This window comes from Sorex fumeus, unplaced genomic scaffold, assembly GCF_029834395.1.
Source record: "Sorex fumeus unplaced genomic scaffold, SorFum_2.1 ptg000109l, whole genome shotgun sequence".
NCBI classification, from domain to species: Eukaryota; Metazoa; Chordata; class Mammalia; order Eulipotyphla; family Soricidae; genus Sorex; species Sorex fumeus.
In genome coordinates, this window is record NW_026606166.1 from 3,933,466 (window position 1) to 3,958,320 (window position 24,855).

The 24,855-nt window shown below is 43.0% G+C and overlaps 1 protein-coding gene across 2 annotated transcripts in view; it reads left to right on the forward strand.

Moving 5' to 3' along the window:
- Positions 1–23,990: 23,990 nt before the first annotated feature.
- The window catches only part of GLCE (glucuronic acid epimerase), a 79,679-nt gene continuing 78,814 nt past the window's right edge, over positions 23,991–24,855 (forward strand). The window contains exon 1 of one of the 2 annotated variants that reach the window (XM_056134854.1): positions 23,991–24,109. The gene's annotated coding sequence lies outside the window, so the exon portion shown is untranslated. The remainder of the gene's footprint in view (positions 24,110–24,855) is intronic. The other variant, XM_056134853.1, reaches the window with a different exon arrangement.

A 24,855-nucleotide genomic window follows, 5' to 3' on the forward strand; every position in this document is an offset into this window, starting at 1 on the left:
TTTTTTTGTATGTATGGCCCATCTACATGATTCTTATGGAGATAAATGAAGTCAGAAAAGCAAAGTAGGTAACTCTGATATTGAGTTTTCTTTTTCATGTGACTTTCCCACATGCTCAGCTTAATAGGGAAATTACTCTCCCACTCAATCTTAATTCACTTGGCTAAGACATTAGAAATAGAGTTTATATTCAGAAGGAATGTCAATCTTCTTGCTGTCAAACATGCTCTGCTCTCACATGGGCACTTAGTGGTGTCAAGATGTCAATTTAGGGGCCAGAGTGATAGTACAGAGGGTAGGGTGCTTACCTTGCATGAGGCCAATCTGAGTTTGATCCTCTGAGCACTGCCAAAAATGACACCTGAGTGCAGAGCCAGGAATAAGACCTGTGTACTGTTGGGTGCCCCCCACCCTCCCAAATAAAAGATGTCAAATTAACTTTGACAGGGCCCTTCTAGATGTAATTTTCAACTTTCTATTTTTAGTTGATTTGGATGGCAAAGATATTTGAGGTTATTTTCCTGTCCGTTTTCATGGAAACATATACTTTCCCATAAAATTGGATGCAAGTGGATGCTTATAAAACACTCTAAGCTTCTAAGGGAAAAGTTTCCTTTTTGCTCAAGACCTACTATTAGCTGCCTTTAAATGGCTCCTGGGTTGTTCTTATCTCCAATTGCTATGATGCTCTAAGTAGTCTGAAGGCACTGGAATCTTTGTTCCCACCACCTAATGGTTTCTTCCAGTTTCTGTTGGTGCAGAGTCTCTTGAAATTTAGGTGTAGCAAGTTGAGGTTATCAATCCATTGTTTTTTGTCATTAAGTCTTATTAGTGGTTTTCAGATTCCCCTCCTTCCCTCCAGTCATAAGAGGAGATTGAAGTACTCTCAACCCTCTCTTGTATTAAATTATCTATTACTAGGTAAAAATGATACCAAAAAGAATTGGCTTAATACCACAGACACAAATGATCTCACATTTCTGTTGAAGCTTAACTGAGTAGTTTGACTCAGGAGAACTTACAGAATTATGCTGAGGCTGTGGGCATCTGAAGGCTTCCCTGGTGCTGAATTAGGGTTTCCAAGATGACTTTATGCAATGTCAGCTAGAAACTAAGTTTCTTGTCATGTAGGCCTTTGTCCTTAGTCTTGACTGCTTGCTTCCCTAAGAGCAAGTACTCAAAGGAAATGACCATGGAAGAAGCTGCTATGCCTTCTATAATCTAGGCTCAAAAGTCTTAGACTTACGCTTCTGCCACACTCTATTCTATCACTAGGGGCTGGAGTTATAGTACCATGGGTAGGTGCTTCCTTTACATGTGACTGACTGGGATTAGATCCCTGGCACCCCATATGGTCTCCCAAGACTGTCAGGAGTGATAGCTGAGCTCAGAGCCATGAGTAAACCCTGAGGATCCCCAGGGGTATGGCCTAAAAACAACACCAACAAAAGAAATGGGCAACTAGGTCTAGCCTACATTGGACGTGCAGGGCTTATGGCCCACCTCTTGAAAGGAGGAATGCTGAAGATATATTTTAAAGCCAGTCTCTTGATTTTCTCCGATTGGGATTGGGTAGCCATAAATAAAAAAATTCAAAGGCTTAATCTCTAGACTGACAGATGAGCAGTTCTCTCTCAATGTTGGCATAATTCAAATTTTCAACCTTCCAACCTAACCAAATGGGTAGTTCCACTAGACTCTTTAAAGGGCAAGTGGGTCAGAGAGAGTCAGATTTCTGCTTTCAGCTTTTATCTTATTTGGGTGTTGGAGCCATACCTGGCAGTGCTCAGAGTTTACTCCTGACTCTGTGCTGAGGAATCACTCTCAGCTGGGCTCGGGAGACCATGTGTGTGCTGGGGATTGAACCTGGGTTGGCTACATGCAAGATAAGAACCTTACCAATTGTGCTATCTCTCTGGCTCTGTTTTCAGCTGTTTTTCACGTGTTTTCAAAAACAACATTGTCCCTTAGCCCTTTATGGATATGCAGTAGCCAGGAGGGGAGTTGTCCCTGGGCATGCTCTGTCAGAGGACATTAGTAATGATGGGTTCTGAACAAGTGTCTGCTTGCTCACCTGAATAAATAGGTCTCACTCAGGGAGCTGATGGTAAGTCCTGAGTAAAAAGTTAGTTGATTCTATTCTGCTGCTTGTTGGCAGAGATCAGCCACAGATGGTGGATGAGGTTCTGAGTAGACACTAGTCTTAGGATCAAGTCAGTGCCAACATCTCCTGCTGAGATCATCCTCAGCCCCACTGGGAAAGATATGCAGAATCCACGGCAGAATTCTAGGCTTGGCTTTCAAAAGCAGAGCCCATGATGCTTCTGGCTCCTTTGTTTACCCAGTGAACAAACTGAGGAAGGGAGCACTTGGTAACAGATGGAGAGGCTATGAGAACAGAGAGTAACTGTCAGGCCACCGAGTGAAGAGCCATGCCATGGAGACAGATGGCGAGGGGAGTAACCCCTTCTGTGATGGCTTACTGCCTTCTGTGATGGCTTACTGCCCCCTTCTCAGAGGGCCTCTTTAGAAGCTTTCCCCCCCCAAAGAATCTTAATGTAGAAGTCAAATGCAAGAAGTATTCTATGCTTTAGTCCAGGCTAAGAGTGCTTCATAATGTTTGCATTTCCTTATATTTAAAGACACCTCGTTTCTGAGATGCAGGTTAATAAGGCAAAACACAGAATCGGAGAACTTCTAAAGCAGCATTGGAAAGAAGAGGTCAGATAAGGGGACCATCGATTCCTGCCATTCTAATACCATTGCAAAGGGTACAGGGAGGCGGCTCAAGGGTATAGTGTGTGCCTGACATGTGTGAGGCCTTGGGTTTGACACCTGGTACCACCTCGGCCCCGCACCAACAGCAACAATGAAGAGAGCAGTGCAAGTGCCAAGAGGATGGGAAACAGAAAATAGGCAGGTTCATGTTTCAAGCTTTCAACCAGGTGGGTGGGACTTGCCTTTAACGGATTCTGTTCTGGTCCTTTTCCTGCTGGACTCCTTCATTCTAAGCAAGTCCACGGCACGAAAGGAACATGGTCACCTGGAACTAACTTTATTCTTTCAGTCCTAAATCCCAAGTACCCAGAAGCCATAATTCCTTGCCCAAACAGTCCTAACTAAGCCAATGTCTAGGGCATGGAGGGGCTTCTCCCCTAAACCCTGAGCTCTGTATTGAGATCCAGAGAGTAACCTGGAAATGACTGTTTTGTAAGGGGAAAAATTAGAAAGGACACTTTAGAGTGGTGATGAACTGTGTTATGCCTTTGATATGGGCTAAACTGACTGCTAGATGTGGGGACCTGCCCTTGCTGCTCCTCCTTATTCCAGCAGAAAAACTGTGAGAAGTCCCAGAATTCTAAAAAAAAAAAAAAGAATGTAACTTCCATTTCATGGTTGGTTTGTTTCATAACCTTTATATCTTCAGGCATTAGACATGTGGACCCACAAGTGTAGGCTTGCTGACGGCCCTAGGACGTGTTGCTTCTGTCTCTCAGTTTAACATACGGTTGAGCTGAATCACCTTGGGCTCTTTTTAAAAACAAATTCATGTTTTGGACCACACTCAGCAGAGGTTAGGGTTTATTCTGGCTCTGTACTCAGGAATCACTACTGGTGGTGCTCAGAGGACCATATGCAGTGCCAGGGATCAAGCCTGGGCCAGCTGCATGTAAGGCCTTTCCCCTGTACCATCTCCAAGGCCCTCGACACATAATTTAAGGCCCTCTTTCTAGTTGTCTCCTCACTAATCTTACTCACACTGTCCTCCAGCAGAAATTGTCAATTCCACAAGGTGCTTATAGTCAAACCCTCAACCAGGTGCCATTATGCTTCCCTATGTGTTCAGGTCCACACTTTGTTGCCTGCCTTTGCTTCTGCCCTATGTGACTATGACCCAATCTGTAATTTTAAGGGACTGTTTCAGGGACTGGAGAGATAGTACAGTAGGTGGGTAGGACATTTGCTTTGCATGCAGTAGACCTGGGTTTATTCCCTAGAACCACATGTGGGCCCCTGAACCCTACCAGGAGTAACCTTTGTGCACATAGCCAGGAGTAAGACCTGAACACCCATAGGTATAGCCTAAAACCAATCAACCAATAAAAATAATAAATAAATAAAAAGACCCAGCTTCATAGTTATATTTCACCCCTATGGATTTTTCCAACAGTTTTGGACTGAGGCACTTGTTGGTACTCAAAAGGGGACAACTAAACAAGATCATTTATTTTATCATGCATAAAGAGGAGCTATAAGGGAATGTGACATCAATCTAAAACAGCCTCAAACCAGGAAAGACAATCAGGAAAACCCACGATCACGACCATCCTGTTGTTCGTCGAATGCTTCGAATAGGCCCCAGTAACGTCTCCTTCATCCTAGCCCTGAAATTTTTTAAAATGTGCCATATTCACGACTCTTTCAGGGTTAGGAGAATGAGACCCATCATTGTTACTGGTGTTTGGCATATTGGGTATGCCACAGGGAGTTTGTCAGACTCTGCCATGTGGGCAGGTTACATTCGGTAGCCTGCCAGTTTGTCCAAAGTAAGGATGAGATAATAAGATGTCACGTGGCCCGCGTGCTCCCGGGAGCTGGGTTTTATAGTCTCTGGAAAACCCAATCATGAATAACTTCATAACTGTGTATCTTATGGTGATTCAACAACAACAATAATAAAATTCACAAGAACAGCTACAGGTAAGTAGGTACCAGAGGAGGAGATAATGGGCTTTGCAGGAAGGCTAGTCACTAGAAAGATGTACCAAAATAGACCACAAATCCATTAGGAGAGGCCTCCCCTGCGCAGAAAGAAAAGTGGAGTACTTGGGCAAGGACAGCACTGCGGCGGGAGAAAGGGAAACTTTACAATGAATGGGGAGAGGGGTTCATGAAATAGAAGCTAGGAACGGCTGAGATTCCGAGGACTGGTGGAGGGGCTAACCTTGAGGAGAAAGGGGTAAAGGAGGAGGGTGAAAAGAAAGGCACGGGACAGGGTTGCAGATGGTCTCCAAGTTGAAGAGCTTAGACACCTGAATAGAAGTGTTGACTTTTCTGGGGTGGGTCCGGGTGTCTGTACTTTCCATCACTCGGTTCGGGGGCCCAGGGGGGTGCCATTCGCTGGGCTCTCCAGAGAAGGAGATTCACGTAGCATTTTGAAATCTGTTGTATCGGTGGCTCAAGAGAGTCACTTCTGTCCTGGGAGACTCAGGAGAAACAAACTCACAATCACAGGAGTCTCGAGTCAGCAGGCGTGTCTCGAGGTGGAGTTTGGGAAACAACAGGCGCAGCCCGCAGGGGCCAGAAAGTGGGGACAGCCCAGACGGGGGAAGGAGGCTTAGACCCAGGTGGCCAGGTCGGGGGCGCTTCCACGTGGGGACGAGCCAACAACGTCTCCGCTCGCCAGGCCGCGCGGGAGTCAAGGGCAACAGCGCCTCCGCCCACGGCGGCCTCAGAGCCCGCCTGTCAATCAGAGAGGAGCACCTCGCTCACGCCCCGCCCCGCCCCGCCCCGCCCCGCCCCGGGGACCTCAGGTCGGGCACGCCCCTTTCTCCCTGGCTACCGCGGAGGGGCGGAGCGAAGCACCTCGGCCGTGCGACAATTGGTCCTCGCGGCTCCGGGTCCCGCCCCCGGCGCCGCCGCCGACAGGCCGCCGCGGGTGCCACTCGAGCCGCGCCCGCCGCCCCCGCCCCGCCGCGGCCCGCCCCCGCCGTGGCCGGGATCTCGCGGGAAGAGCGGCGGGCTCGGCTGTGGCTCGGCTCCCGGCAGCGCGCGGAGCGCAGCCTGTGCTCGCCGCGCCTCCCGCCGAGCGCCCGGAGTGCGGCCGCCGCCGCCGCCGCCGCAGGCCCGGCCGCGCGTCCCCGCCGCCCCGGCGCTCCCGGGCTCCCGGCTCCGCGGCCCGCGGCGCTGCCCAGGTGAGGGGCGGCGGGGCCGGGGGCGCGTCTCCGCGGGGCGAGGGGCCGGCGCGGCTCCCGGGCTGAGGGGGCGTCTCGGGGGCTCTTCCGGCGCGGGGGTCTGCGGGCGCGAGGGAGGAGGCTGCCGGGGTCCGCGAGGGGAGTGGCGCGGCGTCCCGGGACCGGGGGTCCTTCGGCGGGGGTGCTCGGCGTTCGGTGGTCCGGCGGGAGTGGGCGTCCGCGGGGCGTTCCGGGGGGCGCGCGGAGCCGCTCGGGGCGGGGACGGGGGTGGGTCGGGGTCTCCGGGCGGCGCGGCTGTCGGGGGGCGTCCCGGGCCGAGGAGGGCGCGGCCGGGCGCCGTCGCGGGCTGGGGGGCTGGGGGGCTGGTCCGGCCGTGCCGTGCCGTGCCGTGCGGGTGGTCCCCGGCGGCGTGTGGGCTGGGAGGGTCGCGGCCGCCCGGGAGCCCGAGGGCGCGGCCCGCGGGGGGCGCGGCGGGGCTCGCGGGCGGCGCCCCGAGGTGGGCAGGGTCCGCGGCGGGGCGCGGGCGAAGTTGGGCGTCTGTCCGCCCCGTCCGCTGACGCGCTGGGAACTTGGGGGTCCCGAGCCCGAGCTCGGCGCGGAGAGCGCGCGCACCTGAGGGGAGCGGCGCCCCCCGCGGGGCTTCCCTGGCGCTCGGCCGCGGGACTGCAGGGTCGCGAGCCCAGACTCGGGGGGGAGCGGGGGGCATTCAGGGAAAATCACCTTTGTTTGCCAGAGTGTGCGCGTGGCACCTGTGAGTGGTTTAGAAGAAACGTTCGGGTCGGGCCGTCACCGGCTCGCTCGCTCCCTCACACGCCCTCCCCGCGCCCCCCAGGCAGCTACTCTGCCCTGCAGGCCAGTCAGTAGCGTCTGAGGTGGCAGGAGTCGCCTGTGAATTTGGGCAGACAAGTTCGAGTATGCCAGGGCAACGATTTTTGGCTGCCTTAGGCATTTTCTTCTTGGCGATTTTGTGGAAAAAGAAAAAAAAAAGGGGGGGGGGGAGGAGGGAGAGCATTTCTTTTGATCTTGCATGCAGAAAGATTAGGGATAATAGATTTGATTTTTGAACTCTGCAATCATTTTTTTTTAAAACGACAATTTAAAAAAAAAAAGGACTCTTACGTGTGTAAGAACGCTAGTATGTTGGTTTTGTTTTTGCATTCGTAATGCAAACCAAAATGAGTTACTGATTTTTAACCAGGACTCATCGATTGGACAGATATTTGGTGGGAACTACGGCCAAGAAGCTCTAAACAGAACTTTGGTGTTTCTCATTATCTTTCAAAGATGAATGGTCAATTAAAAAGACCTAAATAACTTTATTGAAAAAACAGTCTTAATTTTTTTTCTTGTGTGTGTGGGGGGGAGGGATGCGAGGGGGGAGGGGCACATCCAGCAGTGCTCAGGGCTTAATCTGGCTCTGCATTCAGGGGTCATTGCAGAATCATATGGGGTGCCGGGACTAGAACTTGGGTCAGCCTTGTGCAAAGCGAGTGCTCTACCCTTCTGTACTGTTGTTCCGCTCTACCCACTACCCTTAATTTCTAAGGAATCACACTAATTAGTTGATATAGTTGGTTTTCTGCTAGATGCCATAGCACTGGAGATGGGATGATTTTTGTTTTCAGTGACTCATCAGCTGAGAAAGACAGTACAATAAATACATAAAATAATTGAGATGCTGAGGAAGAAATGAGCCTGGTACTAGGGGGTCTAGCCAGCTGTATATACCCCTGAGTGATAAAATAATTGATGCTTGTCGTGATAGCCAGAAATGGAGCAAAGTGATGATTTACCTTCTGAATTATTAAAGAATAAGTGATGACGGTTTGGGTGTTTAATATATACATATATCTGCTTATTTAGAATTTGCACCTTTGCCATGTAGGTATTTAAAAGTCTGTAAGGGTATACATAAAACAGTGTTGGGGAATTTGTCAAAACAGCTGCGAAGGGATGGAAAAAGAGCTGTTAATTTTATGCTTTTGTATTTGAGTATTTCAACTAATATTACTTTAAGTGTTTATTAGAAGCATCTAAAAATGAAAGCATTTTAGCCACTGAGATTTGTGAGTGTACAGTTAGCACAGCGATAGCACAGCGGTAGGGCGTTCGCCTTACAAGCGGCCAACACGGCCGACCCGAGTTCGATTCCTCCGCCCCTCTCGGAGAGCCCGGCAAGCTACCGAGAGTATCTCGCCCGCACGGCAGAGCCTGGCAAGCTCCCCGTGACGTATTCGATATGCCAAACACAGTAACAACAAAGTCTCCAATGGAGACGTTACTGGGCCCGCTCGAGCAAATCGATGATCAACGGGAGGGCCTTTACTTTATTTACTTACAGTTACTATAATAAGACTTTTGTCATTGCCTCTTCCACTTGTGTGTATTAGTGAAGGAAAGACATTTCAAGAAAAGTGTTGGGGTGGTGGGTTAGGGAGCGTAACAGAACAGAAAGATGGACACCAAAATAAAACATTAAAACCTATGAAGGCATTAGATATTTACTTATTTGGGGGCAGCACCTGGCAGTACTCAGGGTTTACTCCTGGCCCTCTACTCTGCATGCAAGGCACATCCTTCCTGCTGTACTTTATGACTCCAGCCCCAGGGTGTTGTGGATTTAATGATATAAGAATAAATCAGTCTTTGGCATTTCTTCTTTCTAATTTGTTGTCTATATTTGAGAAAATAAGTGTCTGGACTCCTTAAGAAATAACAGGTTGTGTTTTTGTGGCCGGGCGAGAGTGATCTTCCTCAGGCACAGACTTTGTGAAGTTTCTTTTTGTTATCCGTTTGTGTATCTAGTAGCTATATTTTTCTTGGAAAGCAAATGCAATCCAAAAATTTGTAGTACCTTTCATTTGTAGTGCTTAAAACAGCAATATACCTGAGTGTGTGTTGAATTGTTTGAAATTCAAAATTCATGCATGGGATGCCCAAAAGCCATTTCTAGAAAATTATTCGCCAGAAACTCTATTTTTCACTGTGCTACTCACCATATCACCTTGGCTGTTTTCTCAGGCCTCAGTTTTCTGAGATTAAATCAAGAGAAGTCCCTGTCCATGACCAAGAAAGACTCCCATTCTGAACATTCCCCTGCATTGGTTTTTATGTACAAAAAGGCATAGATGGCATAAGAGGAGAACTTTCTTTGGAGATAACTAGTTTGATATAATTTTTAAGTATCATAGCTAATTTTCGGGCCTGGGAGTTGGGGCTCTGTGCTCATAGGGCTCTCCTGATAGTGTTCAGGGGACCATATGTGGTGCCAGAAAGCATGTGAGGTAAGCCTTGTAATATCTCTGTAGCTCCCAGATGTTTAAAGTCTTTTTTCCTGATAAAGGTAGGTAGGAAATATTTGATCACTTCATCCCTTGACTTCCCATTAATCGTCAGTTTGCTCGAGCGGGCACCAGTAATGTCTCCATTTGTCCCAGTTGGATGCTAGTCTAGCCCAATGGCGTCTGTTCGTTCTAGGAACACTAAGAGCCTTAAACCGATCGTTCATGATCTTGATGAAGAAGGAAATATTTAAGATCAGAATATACATTTATGAAGATAAATTCTTTCCTTTGATAATTTAACTTTGTCTGTTGAAACATTTTCATTTCTGAAATAAAGTATATGATAATGCTCTGTCCTTATTTAACTCTGGTTGTAGAATGAGGTCTCTGGTGGTTGACCTCTTTAATGCTTTAATCCTTCCTTTGCACTGCTGCCAAGGTGAGTATGCAAGTCTAAAATGCAAATCTCTTCAATGCTTTTTTTTTCTTAAAACTCATACTTGTCCTGCCTCTTAACCAATACAAGGCCCTTTGTCATCTGGCACAGTTCCTGCATTTACCCTATCATAAATCTCAAGCTTCAGATGTACTAATACAGTCAGTTCACTGAAAGAGCCACACTATTTCCTGACTCCTGGTCCTTCCTCATGTCCTGCTTAGATGCCTTTCCTTCTCCTGTCTTGATGACAAGGTTGATTTCTTAATATATAACTCAAGTAGTATCCGCTTTTTAATTCCGCTAGTCCTCTGATCCTCCTCCCTTTTCCTCCACTGGAATATTCACTCTCTGTCTGTTCATTCATTCCCTTATAATCGTTGGCATGATGTAGTTATTATATCTGTCTTCTCTTGAATTTAAAAGCAAATTTTTGTCTTAGGAATTTTTGAATCTCTGTTTTATAGAATTGGCTCTGATGATGTGTTTGAATTCTCAATGCCAAGATGAGTGTCCTGATAATGTCTAAAATAAATTACACCCAAATTTCTACCTTGCCCTACTTTTCTAAAATTTGGGGCTTTCTAAGTTATGTTTTCGTCCATATTTGTGATCATAAATCTATACAACTGTTCGTTATCCTCATATTTAAGAGATGAGAGTCTTTCAAGAATAATTAAGAGTTACTCTATTAAATTTGCAGAAGGTTTTGCAGAATTTTGTGACAACTCCTAACCCCTGTATCCTGACTAGTTTGAATAGTCTGAATCTTGGCTACAGCAGTTTGGTGCTTTATATTGACTGATTTCTGTACGGGAAATTCTTCCCAATGTTTGTGGGCTTTTACATTGGCTTAATAAGTGCTTGGATTATATTGCCTTTAGTTTGCAAAACAAATCCTGAGATTTCATAACTTGCTCAGTTCTACTAAGAAATAAGCCATGATTAGACCCAGATCTGTCATATTCCAGATTCTTGCTTTTCCGAAGGACTACACTGCACTCTGAACAATAAAAATGCTTATTCAGTATATGTAAAGATAATTAATAGATATTCATTTTATAAATTATATGAATATAAAGATTGTAAAGCCAATTCATTCAGAGTTCTCCTCCTCTATCCCAACCCCTTCCAAAAAGGTAGACAATTCATAATTGGTTGGGCCTTAGAGACCATTTAATTCAGCCCCCTTATTTAGTCTGTGAGAGAATGGCAAATAAAAATCGTCACATGACATGCGCAAGATCACATAGCGACTAGGTGAAAGATTTTCTTTGTGAAAGTAGTTTTGAATGTTGGTGTTTAAAACTGTTTCTGGAAGGACTGTCAGGTGCCAGCTTTTGCTTCCAAAGGGGAGGGGGGAAGCCTAGACTGTCTTTTAGAAAAGTGATGTTGGGGATCTCAGAGTCTTAAGGACATGGCTCAGAGAAAATCCTGACTTTGGATCATGACACGTGGAGACGCCTCAGTGCCTTTACTCACGCACTTCCTTAGTCTTGTTTTTTTCCTTCCTCTTTTATTTTTCTTTAATTTCACAAAGCTCTCTCTGTCGGGGTGTGGAACGTAGCTCAGTGGCTGAGTATGTGCTTCTCGTGTATTTAACCCTGAGTTAGATACTGGCCACCACCCTCCCCCCTGAAAAAATTCTATCCACAATTTGTTAATCTTTTTGTTTTATGAAGATGTTATTAGTTTAAGCCTTACCAGTAATAATTTAAGTGCCATTCATGGAACAATTAATAATGGATACACAAGAGTATAAAATCTAGTCATTTGCTGAATGGTGTTGGTTTCATATTTGAGATTAGGTGGTAGTTTGGATATGTAATTGTAATATAGTATAGAGAAATGCTAAAAGTGATAAAATACTAGGAACTCTGAAGATCGTTAAGTACGGACTGAGTTACTGGCTGCAGAAATTTTTATAAAGAAAATATTTGACGTAAGCTACCATTTAAATGAAGAATTGGGAGTGATGCGAAAAGGAAGAAAAGACCAAGGGGAAGAACCCATTTTATATTCATCTTTGCCCACTCTGTTCAGCCCCAGTGCCCTCCTTGCTATTTCTGAAGGCCTGGGACATATTCTTCCAGATAGTCATGTCTTCTTTTTTTCAGGTCTGTGAGATCTTTGCTGACACCTTGGCTTAAAATGACATCTGCTCTACACATATGCTTCCTGTTTCTTTTCTCTTGTGTGTGTGTGTGTGTGTGTGTGTCTGTGTTGGGGTGAGGTAGTAATGTATACACACTTTTTTGCTATTTAACAAACTATATTCTTATTGCTTTCTATAACAAGTGTGCAGGGATTGTTACCATTTTATTCACTTCTTAGCACCAAAATGATACCTGTTAATTTTTTTTTAAATTTTTATTAGTGAAACACCATGAGGTACAGTTGTAGACTTACAAATTTTTGTGCTTGGGTTTCAGTTACTTTATATTCCCCAGATGAATGCACGGTACTTCAGGAAATAAAAGAGGACACGAGAAAATGGAAAAATATCCCCTGCTCATGGATCGGGAGAATTAACTTTTTTTTTTTTAAATAAGGAAATGGAACTTTGAGCCTATTCCATGTGAATGATTTTTTGTGTGTTTGTGGTCTAATAGTGTTGGAGGTCAGTTCTTCTGTATGTACTGTCAGTTTTCACGCTGCTTCTTGGTTTCTTTGTTGTTGACCCAGATATTGGCAGGTTTCTTACTGACATCCATTTGTTTCATTGACTCATGTGTTTGTTTCAGTACCATGCTGTTTTGATCATTTATTGTTTGAAGTCAGGAAACATGATACTATCTTATTTATTCTTTTTCTCAGGATTTGGGGAGAGTTTTTTGGGAAGCAACAATTTGGGGAAGTAAAAATTATCTTTAATTTTTATTTATCTTATTTTATTGTATTTATTTATTTGGACTGAAGCAATAGCACAGCGGGTAGGGCGTTTGCCTTACAAGCGGCCAACATGGCTGACCCGAGTTCAATTCCTCCGCCCCTCTAGGAGAGCCCGACAAGCTACTGAGAGTATCTTGCCCGCACTGCAGAGCCTGGCAAGCTACACGTGACGTATTCAATATGCCAAACACAGTAACAACAAGTCTCATGATGGAGACATTACTGGGCCCGCTCGAACAAATCGATGAACAAAGGACCGTGACCGTGACTATTTATTTATTTATTTATTTTTTCTTTTAGGATCACGCCCGGCGACACACAGGGGTTACTCCTAGCTCTGCACTCAGGAATTACCCCTGGTGGTGCTCAGGGGACCATATGGGATGCTGGGAATCGAACCTGGGTTGGCCGTGCGCAAGGCAAACGCCCTACCCGCTGTGCTATTGCTCCAGCCCCTTATTTTTTTTTTTAACTATTTTTATCTAGGTGCTGGGCTTTTCAATGCTGATAATTGTACATTTCTTGCATACATTTTTCCAACACCACATCCACCGCCATAGAACCCACTTCTCTTCAGCAATGTCCCAAGGACCTCTCCCAATGTAACCTCAGTTCTGGAGACAAAATCTTCAGTTCTTGATTTTATTTTATTTTTGTTTTTATTTATTTATTTATTTTTTGCTTTTTGGGTCACACTCAGTGAGACTCAGGGGTTACTCTTGGCTCATGCACTCAGAAATTATTCCTGGAGGTGCTCAGGGAACCATATGGGATGCTGGGAATTGAACCTGGGTCAGCTGCATGCAAGGCAAACACCCTACCCGCCGTACTATCACTCCAGCTCCATTCAGTTCTTGATTTTAAATGAAGTTAAGTAACTGTCCCCCCACCCCACACCTCCACCCCACCCCAGTGAGGAGAATCAAACCTAGTGACTCAAATGTGCAAGCGTGCTATCATGGAACCATATCCCTGACCTTGTAGTTTTTTTTTTTTTAACATTATAATAGCAGTTTTTTGAGAAATCAAGGATCAAGCCCAGGGGTTCATGCAAGGCAGGTGCTCTACGACTGAGCTATTTTTTAGCCGGTACAATATTTTTAACAGATATTTAAAAGAACTCCATTTATTATCTTGTGAAGCAAAAGAATTTCACTAAAAGAATATTATATTTTTTTCTTTTATGTAGAAATATTTTTGAATAATAATTATAGAAGCATACGAATTCAGAGCCCCAAACATTGTCCCAAAGGTAAGCCATTGTTAGCTCTTTCATTTGTGTATTTTCAGGAGATGTTGTAGATCATAGATTGTGTATGCATGTGGAAACATTAGATGTGTTATGGAGGATAGGTAGTAAGATAAATGCTCTCTAGATTAGATGTGGTATTTATGTACTAAATTACTAAGAATTAAAAAGGTTTGGCACTGGATTGATAGTACCGTGGTAGGGTGCTTTGCATGCCTTACATGCATCCAACCAGCATTCGATCCCTGCCAGGAGTAAGCCCTGAACACTGCCATGTGTAACCGAAAACCCAAAAATAAATAAATAAACCAAGGTCTAAAAATGATTAGTATCTGGCTACTGTCCCAGATGGAAGAAAAGCAAGATCTGGCAGCATTTGGCAATAATTTTCTATAAGACAGGTGACCTTAGCTCTTTTTATTATTGGATCGATTCTTTGACAATAGGACTTCTGTTTATAGTACCTTTGTAGTATTGTTCCAAAAACTGAGAGTAAAGTTTTAAAATTTAGACACTTGATACCTGAAAGGAACTCTTTTAAAGTATAAAAGCTATTTGGAAGTATTTAGAAGAATACTTAAAGGAAAAATACTTTGTTTGGATATTCTAGGATCGTTCTCCCCCCACCCCCATTCTCCCACACTCACGTCCCTAGAATTTGTTTGCTTGATTGACAGTTATTGTTTGGGCACTTTTCCTGAGACTATGTAGCTTAACAGTGAAAGTTTGAGCTTGAATCATTGTAAATAACTTTTTTTTTCTAAAGTTGTAAATACTTAGTTCAGAAATAGATGAGGTATGATAGAAACAATTCTTGGACTGTACTTTCAAAAAGATAGTGTTGTTGTTGTTGTTGTTGTTGTTGTTGTTGTTTAAATAGGGACCTGGCCAGTGGTGCTGAGGTCATTCCTGATTGTCCTTGGGTTCACAGTGCAGGCCTGAAAGTTCAGGGTTCAACCTGATGATGCTGTGCTGCTTGGGTGCTCTACTGCTACAGGCCATGTTCCTGCTCCCATCAGAGTCCCCCTCCCCCGCCTTCTCTTTCTTCTCCCCCCCTCCCCTCCTTCTCCTCCTCCTTCCCCCCTCCCCCCTTTCTCCTCCTCTTTTCCTGCCCCCATCATCTTCTTTGTCCTCTCCTTTTTCTTTTCTGGCTAAGCCTGGCTGTGCTCAGGACTTGCTTATTCCTACCTCTGTGCTCAGGAGGGTTCCATATAGGCACTGGGATCAAAGCTGGGTCAGCAGTGTATAAGGCAAAAGTGCCTTACCCCCTATACTTTCTGGCCCCTCATCAGAGTTCTTTTTGAGTTTCACTACAGCTACATAAGTGGTTTGGACATTGAGAGCAAGCGCTTTCAATTGGCTTCTACGGAGCATTAATGCAATAGGGAGAAGATACTTTTTTGAGGGAAAGATTTTCTTTAAGGCCCTTGTTTCCAAAAATAAAATTTTGAGATGACTCTTATTTACTGAATACTAAGTTGTATGACCTACGATGAAGAGTTTTATGAAAATTTTTATTTGCTGGAATTTATGTCTCCCACTGAAGATTAATGATAAGACTGGAAAGGCTGCTGGAGACTTTGCACGTAATTAAGTTTTTGTTGTTTTTTTTTAAATTTTTATTAGTGAAACATCATGTGGTACAGTTGTAGACTTACAAATTTTTGTGCTTGGGTTTCAGTTATACAATCATAAGTTTTTAGACAGTTTATAGACAGTATTTGAGAACTTTTAAGAGAATTTATCAAATGTAGGCAAAGATCTTGATTTTTTTTAAAGTGTATTTTAGGATAGTTAATATATGTTTATAGGAAAATTAGTAAGGAAATACAGAGAATTCCCCTATGGACCTTCTAATGAGTTTCTCAAATGTTAACATCTTATTTAGCCATGGTATATTTAGTGGCACTCAGACATTCAAAAAGTGCTTTGCTGCAGCATTGTGTACAATGTTGGAAAGCCAGTAGAGGTTGCAGCAGATAATAATAAACTGCTGAACTTGGTATTATTCCTGAACATATTTTTGCATTATTGAATACATGTGTCTTTGGTACTGGAAAAAGAAGACATTGTCGCTTGAAGGCACTGTTGCTCCAGAGTGAACTGTCTTGCCTTCCTTCTTCCCCGAGGGCAAGTAAACCGCCAGTTATATCTGGAGCTACTCTGGCTCTTATATATCTAGAATTATAGCTACATTAAGTGGAATTTTTTGGGCCGGAGCCATAGTACAGTGGGTATGGCATTTGTCTTGCACGAGGCTGACCTGGGTTTGAGCCCCAGTATTCCATATGGTCCCTTGGGCACCAACAGGAGTGATCCGTGAGCATAGACCCAGGAGTTAACCCTGAGCATTGCTGGGTGTGACCCCCCATCTCCCCCCCACCCCCGATATTTTAACTTTGTTCAGCACATTGGGTTAAAAGCCTTTGCATAGATTATCTCCTTTATTACTGTTTGCTGATGAGGAAAGGGCCACCCAAGGTTACACATTGGATAGCCATTTATGATATCTTTGTAGACACTATAGAGAAATGTAAGCTGAATACCTAGGTAGGTGAATTTTAACTGACAAAAAGGCCTTATCCAAAGGGGGATGAATTATGGGCTGATGTTAAAATTAGACTGCAGCTCATTCTTAGTGATTTGCCTCAAGATGCTGCCTTCCCCCATGTCCTGTTTAAGATGTTTATCAGTTACTCAGCATTGTGAGGGAGTGCTAGTATGTTATGAGACAAGACGGGATCTTCTCTCCTTTCAATTAGATGACAGATTGTGCATAAGAAAATATTTTCTAGAAGAATTTTTATCTGCTGTATCCATGTTTGAGAGGGACAAACTAAGCCACATAAATGATTATTTTTGAAAGCGTCTGCACAAATACAGGCTTGGGAGAGTTGGAGGGTAACAGCAGTGGGTGGGTTGCTTTCTTGTTTATTGGTTTGTTTTTGTTTTTTAGAGCAGGTATGTGGCTTGGTGTGTCTTCTTTGTCTGAAGTTGGTGAGTCAGTGGTTTTTTTATAACTATGCCGAAGGCTAACACCCACCCAAAATAACAGTATTATATTGAAGCATAGTTTCTGGAACACAGTCGATTGTCTTATTTCTACTCTGCCTATGGTTTGGGGTTCTCAGTTCTATCTACCATATTTTAAGGAAGAGGTTGACAATGGACTCAGAGAAGTGTAATTAGAATGAAGCATTGTCTCAAAACACATACTTCAAATAATTGAAATGCTTGAGTTTTTCAGCACGGAAGAAAGACTTCAGTGGGGAAGATGATGCTTTGGGGTAAAGCGTTGAATAATTGGTGATCTTTAGCTTTCTTCTTGACCAAATATTTGATTCAGTGAAACATGCATGGCATGGAGAAGGATTAAACATGTATTTTGCATCCCCAAATGACAGAACTAGGTTGAAAGAAAAGGGAAATATTTTCTTATAACAAATATTTAAAAAAAAAACTGGAAATGAAAGTGGAGATGTTACACTTCTGCTGAATAGAGTATAATCAGGCTTTTAGCGACCCACAGCGGGTAGGGCGTTTGCCTTACAAGCGGCCAACATGGCCGACCCGAGTTCGATTCCTCCGCCCCTCTCGGAGAGCCCGGCAAGCTACCGAGAGTATTCGATATGCCAGACACAGTAACAACAAAGTCTCCAATGGAGACGTTACTGGGCCCGCTCGAGCAAATCGACGATCAACGGGAGGGCCTTTACCTTTACCTTTACCTAATTCCAATTTAGAAAAAACTGTCTTTATTCGATAAAATTCTCAACCCCGTGTAAGGGTCCCTGACACTGGAGGCCTCATGACTCCCAGTACTTCTTACTCTCACCACCATTTCTTTCTCCTTGGCATTTTTAATTCTGTAATCAAGAGCTGTTCTGAAATAAAACTGTTTCTTGGATGTTATACTTAATATCTTAAATTTTTTAATTTAAATTTTTGATTATGAATCCGTGACTTAACAGGTTGTTCATAATACACTCGTTTTAAGCATTAAAAGTTCAACACCAGTCCCACGATCAGTGTACTTTTCCCTCCACCAATGTCACCGATATCTTATTACATTTAGTATTAAGTATTAGAGACAACTAAGATTAGGTTATCTCTAAGAAGTAATAATTAAACAGGTGAGTTGTTTAAAATGTTAGTTTATAATCCAAAGAAACAAGAATTTAGGGGCCAGAGAAATAGTACAGTGCATAAGGTGTTCGCCTTTGTATGTGGCGGACCCTAGTTTGATCCCTGACCCACATATGGTCTCCCAAGCCCCACCAGGAGTGATCCATGAACACAGAGTCAAGAGTGAGCCTTGAGCAATGCCAGGTGCGCCCTCCCTCAAAAAAAAAAATACAATAATTTAATAGAAGCTTGTTTTAGAAATGTAAAAGGTAGAAGTTGCTCATAAGCGTGATGGCACAAGTAACATACTCACACTCTTCTGTTAGTCATTATTTTGTCTAGAAAGATAACGTCAAAAATCACATAGCCACTTGTAAATGGTTCCTTTGTAGAAAGCTAGGAGATGGCAGGCATGGGGCTGGGAGTTTGATGCCTGGTGCCACCGAAAATTGCTGAACTCTATCCTGGCAGCACTGCACTCGCAGGGATTGCCAGCAGTTTCCTACCATGGGCAGCCAGGTATGTGCAAACATCTCCCTTTCCCCCAGATGTGGAATACTGTTGCCAAGACTGAGACTCCCAGAGACCAGGTGTGAGCATTGCAGTGACCCCTGGCAAACACTCTACCAGAGTGTGCGGGAGGGCCATAGCTAAAAGAGTGTCAGTCACCCCCAGTGACCAGCCAGGCAAGTGTCTCTGCAATCCCTGGTCATTAAATCATCCAAGGGAAGGGAAGTAGAGCAGGGAACAGAAAAGGGTATGTGATAAGGTTTCCACAGAGGTGTGGAATTGATCCCCAAACTTTGTATTATAGACAGATAGTTTAATTTTGAAAAATCCTCCTCTCCTCCCCCAAATAAGCAGTTTTATTTGCTGTCTTATGAACAAACCAAGAAGCATTTCTGTTGTTGCCTTTCTGACCTTTAAAAATATTTTTTGTTTTCGAATATCTTCACTATAAATCTTTCCAAAGATGAACTTTCTAGGTATCTTTTCAGACCAGCTTCTTAAAAATTATCTTTGTTTCCTCTCCACTGAACACAGGTAGTTTTCTGCCTTTTCTGATTGTTTCTATTATATCGTATGCTAGTGTGAGTTCTTTCCTAATTGCTTGCATGTGTAAACTTTTTTCAAAACAAAGTCAAATGGAAGGTATCAGAGTGGGCAAACCCTGGGCTCTTGATTTCAGAACAGAGAATGGCAGGGACGGAGAGAAATGGTGGTGAGAATAAGAAGCATACTGAAGGTCACAGGCACCAGTGTCAGGGGCCCTCACACAGGGTTGGTTTTATGGTGTGCTATCTGTATGTCAAAAACCATTAGAGCCAACACTGTTAGTTATGGGACCCAAATAATAGTAATTAAACCCCACAATGTGCCCATTAGGGAGGTGGGCTGGGGGGGTGGGAGGGAATCTTGGGACATTGGTGAAGGGATACTGGACAGTTGGGTGTTAGAACAGAGTAAACCTGAAATTCTGTTATTAGTAGTTTTGTAAATCACAGAGCTTTACTCCAAAAGAGTAAGATTATAAACCCATTGAGGGTTCATGGTTGGGGCTTGAAAACTATTAGATGAATAAAATTTAAATTTAAAGATTTAGTAGCAAAATTGGAAAAAGATTATGCAGAATTTTTATGTTTGATTTCTGTTTTATTCTCTGGTATATCTTTTTTGTTTTCATTCAGTGCATTGTAAAACTGTACTTTACACTGCCACCCCTAAATTTTTGTATACCTTTAGTTGTTTTGTTTACTTATGTCAACTTATTTCAAAAATGGCAGAAAATTTTAAAATACTTATTTTTTAAAATGAAATCTCATAAATGAAAATTGAGAGATGCCATTTCCAGATGTTATAGAAATGAAATCTCATTGTATATAATCTTTGAGGCTGATTGTTTTTCATTCAGTATAGTACCCTTGATGCCTGTCAAAGTTATTGGATGTATGAATATTCCCTTTTATTTTTGAACAATATGGTGGAGTATTGGGTGTTGCAGAGTTGGTTTAATTTTTAAGCATTGATGGACATTTGGATATTTTCCAGTTTGGGGCTGTTGTGAATACAGCTGCCATCAACAGTTGTGTAGTTTTCTGTGTGAACGTGAGTTTTCATTTCTTTGGAGTAAATGTGTGAGTTTAATTTTCTGGGTAAGTACTTTTAAGAAAGTGTATTTTTGAAAATTGCCAAACCAATTTCCAGAGGTTTACATTCCCATCAGTAGTGTATGAGAGGGTTAGTTTCTACTTTAAAATGTTTGACATTATTAATGTATTTATTTTTTTGTTTTTTGTTTTGGGACCAAACCTGACAATGCTCGGGGTTACTCATGGCCCCATGACTCAGGAATCGCACCTGGTAGTGCTGCCAGGACCATAAGGGATGCCGGGGATTGAACCAGGGTCGACTATGTTCAAGGCAAGCATCTTACCCACTGTACTATCACTTTGGTCCCCGATGTTTTTTTGGTTTTGTTTTTAGGCCACACTCACTGGCCCAAAAGGGGCTTACTCCTGGGTTTTTGCTCAGGGATCACTCCCGACAGTGGTCAGGGGACCACGTGGAGTGCCAGGGGTTAAACCCAGGTCAGCCATGGGCAAGGCAAGTGCCTTAACCAATATACTCTCTCTCTGGAGTATACTTCCCTATTACTGTGTTCTTGGGTTTTGTTTTTCCTTTCAGATTTCCTAATAGGTATGTAGTGGAATCTTACTATAAGCTTACCATGGTGCTTCTTTGATGATTAATGTTTTGAACATATCCATATTCATTTACCTCTTTGGTGAAATGTTTGTGTCTTATTTTTAAATTTTTTTTTGGTTTTACTGTTGGATATTGAGATTTTTTTTATATTTGAGATATCAGTACTTTTCATATACATGGTTTGCAAATAGTTGTCTAGTTTATCTAAATTGTCATTTATTGGCATAAAGTTATGTTTTTATTATCCTTTTAACACCTATAAAATCTATAATGATGTCACCATTTTTTTTTATTCCTGATGTTGATTGTGTCTTTTCCCTATCAGTCTGGCTAAGGGCATATCAGTTTTATTATTGTTCTCAAAGACCAGCTTTTGGGTTTATTGATTTTTCACTATTATTTCTATTTTCTGTTTCATTGATTTCAGCTTTGATATTTATTATTTTCTTCTTTCTGTGGAAGGTAGACACTTAGGACATTTATTTGAGACATTTCTTGCCCAAATATAAGCATTTGCTGCTCTAAATTTCTCCAGAAGTATTGCTTTCAAAGTTCTGATATTGTGCTTTTTTTTAATTATTATTACTTTTTATTTTGTTGAATCACCATGAGATAGTTACAAGCTTTCATGTTTGGGTTATAATCACACAATGATCAAATACCCATCCCTCCACCAATGCACATTCCCCATCACCACTATCCCCAGTGTGTCCCCCCCCTTTCCCACATCCCCCTGCCTCCATGGCAGACATGATTCCCCATAATCTCTCTCTACTTTTGGGCATTATGGTTTGCAATACAGACCCTGAGAGGTTATCGTGTTTGGTTCTTTATCTGCTTTCTGCACACATCTCCCATCTCGACCGATTCATCCAGCCATCTTTTTCTTAGTGATCCCTTCTCTATTCCAGCTGCCTTTTCCCCTTTGCTCAGGAAGCATGAGCAAAGGGGAGAAGATATATTGCTCCACGCTTCTAGCTATGAAGCAATCTATCTGTCCCGTGTATCTACTATCCTTGGGTGTCAGCCTCACGTTATGTTGTTTTAGACTCCACAAATGAGTGCAGTCCTTCTATGTCTGTCCCTCTCTTTCTGACTCATTTTGCTCCTGAAACTCATATGGAACAATAAACCCCCACAAATAGCTAAAACAATCCTTGGGGAAAAGAAGATGGATGGCATCACCCTCCCCAACTTCATACTGTACTACAAAGCAGTAGTAATTAAGACAGCATGATACTGGGCTAGAAACAGACCTGAAGACCAATGGAACAGAGTTGAATATCCTGTCACAGACCCCCAAATATATGACCAATATGATCTTTGACAAAGGAGCAAGAAATGCGAAGTGGAACAAGGAAAGCCTTTTCAACAAGTGGTGCTGGGAAAACTGGATAGCTACCTGCAAAAAAATGAACTCTGACCTCTGTCTAATGCTAGGCACAAAAGTTAGATCAAATTGGATTAAAGACCTCAATATCGGACATGAATCCATAAGGTACATAGAGGAAAATGTAGGTAGAACTCTCCATGACATTGAAGCTAAAAACATCTGTAAGGATGAAACAGCACTGACCATGCAAGTGGAAGCAAACGTAAACAAATGGGACTATATCAAACTAAGAAGCTTCTGCACTTCAAAAGAAACAGTCATCAAAATACAGAAAGAGCCCATAGAATGGGAAAGAATATTTACCCAATACCCATCTGATAAGGGATTAATAGCCAGGATATACAAGACACTAGTAGAATTGTACAAGAAAAAAACCTCTAACCCCATCAAAAAATGGGGAGAAGAAATGAACAGAAGTTTCCTCAAAAAAGAAATACAAATGGCCAAAAGGCACATGAAAAAATGCTCCACATCGCTAGCCACCAGGGAGATGCAAATCAAAACAACAATGAGATATCATCTCACACCACAGAGACTGGCACACATTTAAAAGAACAAAAGCAACCAGTGCTGGCATGGATTTGGGGAAAAAGGGACACTCTTTCACTATTGGTGGGAATGCCCACTAGTCCAGCCTTTCTGGAAAGCAATATGGACAGTCCTTCAAAAACTAGAAATTGAGCTTCCATATGACCCCGCAATCCACTTCTGGGAATATATCCCAAGGATGCAAAAAAGCACAGTAGAAGTGACATCTGTACCTATATGTTCATTGCAGCACTGTTCACAATAGCCAAAACTTGGAAATAATCCAAGTGCCCTAGAACAGATGACTGGTTAAAGAAACTTTTTCATTTACACAATGGAATACTATGCAGCTGTCAGGAGAGTCATGAACTTTGCTTATAAATGGATAGACATGGAGAGTATCATGCTTGTACTTTTTCATTCAATTAATCACTGTCACTGTCCTCCTGTTGTTCATCGATTTGCTTAAGCAGGCCCAGTGACGTCTCCATTGTGAGACTTGTTACTGTGTTTGGCTTATCAGATACATCATGGGTAGCTTGCCAGGCTTTGCCATGCGGGTGAGATACTCTCAGTAGCTTGCCGGGCTCTCCAAGGGGGGCGGAGGAATTGAACCCAGGTCGGGCGGGTACGCCGCGCAAAAGGCAAATGCCCTACCGCTGTGCTATCGCTCCAGCCCTCATTTAATTAATACACCTCTAATTTACATACCCTCACTTTTTTCATCCCATAAATTATTTTGAAATGTGTCTTTAATTTGGAAATTTTCTTTAGGACCTTCCTGTAATTGATTTCTAATTTAGTGTGTTTAGAGAACACTTCATATAAGTTGAATCATATATAACTTACTTAGCCTCCATTTATAGGTTAGAATATGATCTCTCTTCATGTGATTGGCACACATTTTTTTTGGAGGGGGGAACACATCCAGCAATGCTAATGCTTCTGCACTCAGAAATTACTCCTGGCAATGCTCGGGGGACCATATGGGATGCCAGGGATTGAATCGGGGTCGGCCACGTGCAAGGCAAATGCTCTACACACTCTCCTGTCTATCTGGCCCCTGATTGACACACTCTTTGAGAGGTATGTGTTGTGATATTGCTGTTGAGTGTGTTTTAGAAGTTTCAGTCTGATAAGTCCTTGTTTAACTCTACTGTATCATGGTTTTTTTTAACCCCTCTTCATTACTCCAGTTTTAAGAGAGAGGTACTGTAAATAATTATCCTTGTGCAGATTTACCAGTTTTTGATTCATGTATTATGCAACAGTGTTTTTAGGGCCTTACTTAACGTTGTTACACTTTGCTCAGGGATTTCTCCCAGTTCACTGCTCCTCCCAGTGACGTCAGAGCAGTGGACTGGGAGTAGTTCACTGCTTCCATGCAATGCCATCTGGACTCCTGTACGCAAGACATACGCTCATCCTGTTGAACTCTCTTTCCAGCCTGAGGGTTTGGTTTGGTTTGGGGCTACAGTTGGCACTTCTCAGGGCTTACACCTAGCTCTGTACTGAGGAATTATTCCTGGTGATGCTCTGGAGATGATACCAGGGATCAAACCCTGGTGAACTGCATGCAAAGTAAGTTATCTTTACTGGGAACTCCAGGAAAGTGTATTTTTCACTAAAGGCTGTTAAATTTATCATGGCTTTTCTTCATCAATTGTAATCATCACTGCCTCCCCTCCCTCCTCCCCCCCTCCCCCCAGTTAAACCACCTTTTCTATCCTGGAATAAATAATACTTGATGTAGGGGTATATAATCATTAAAAAGTGCTCATTGTTAGTGGCTTGCTCACTAAGCCTATGTTCTCCCATGAACACCTATTTTGCTTTCTTGCCTGTTTCTTTACTTGCCTTATTTCCTCTGAAGGAGCCTGTGTTTTCTCTTGAATGCACACTTCCCTTCCACTCACCTCACATCTAAGGAAGTTTCAATAAAAGCTACCTGAATGCGTGCTCGCTCTCTCTCTCTCTCTCTCTCTCTCTCTCTCTCTCTCTCTCTCTCTCACACACACACACACACACACACACACACACACACAGCTCATTGGCTCAGTTTCTAGTATTTTGTTGAAAACTTTTACATTCATACTTATAAGTCTTCTCTAGTTTATTTTGGTGATATTTTTGCTTTTCTTGGGTTCAAGGCAATGCTGTCATCTTAAAATAAATTAGGAAATATTCCTCTTGGATTTTGCAAGCCTTTGAGAAAATTGATGTTAGTTCTTTAAATGGTTTCTTTGTTGAAAGTTTTTAAATTTTGATTCAATCTCTTGTTACGGGTTTATTCAGGGTTTTTGTTTGTTTCCTTCTAAGTCACATTT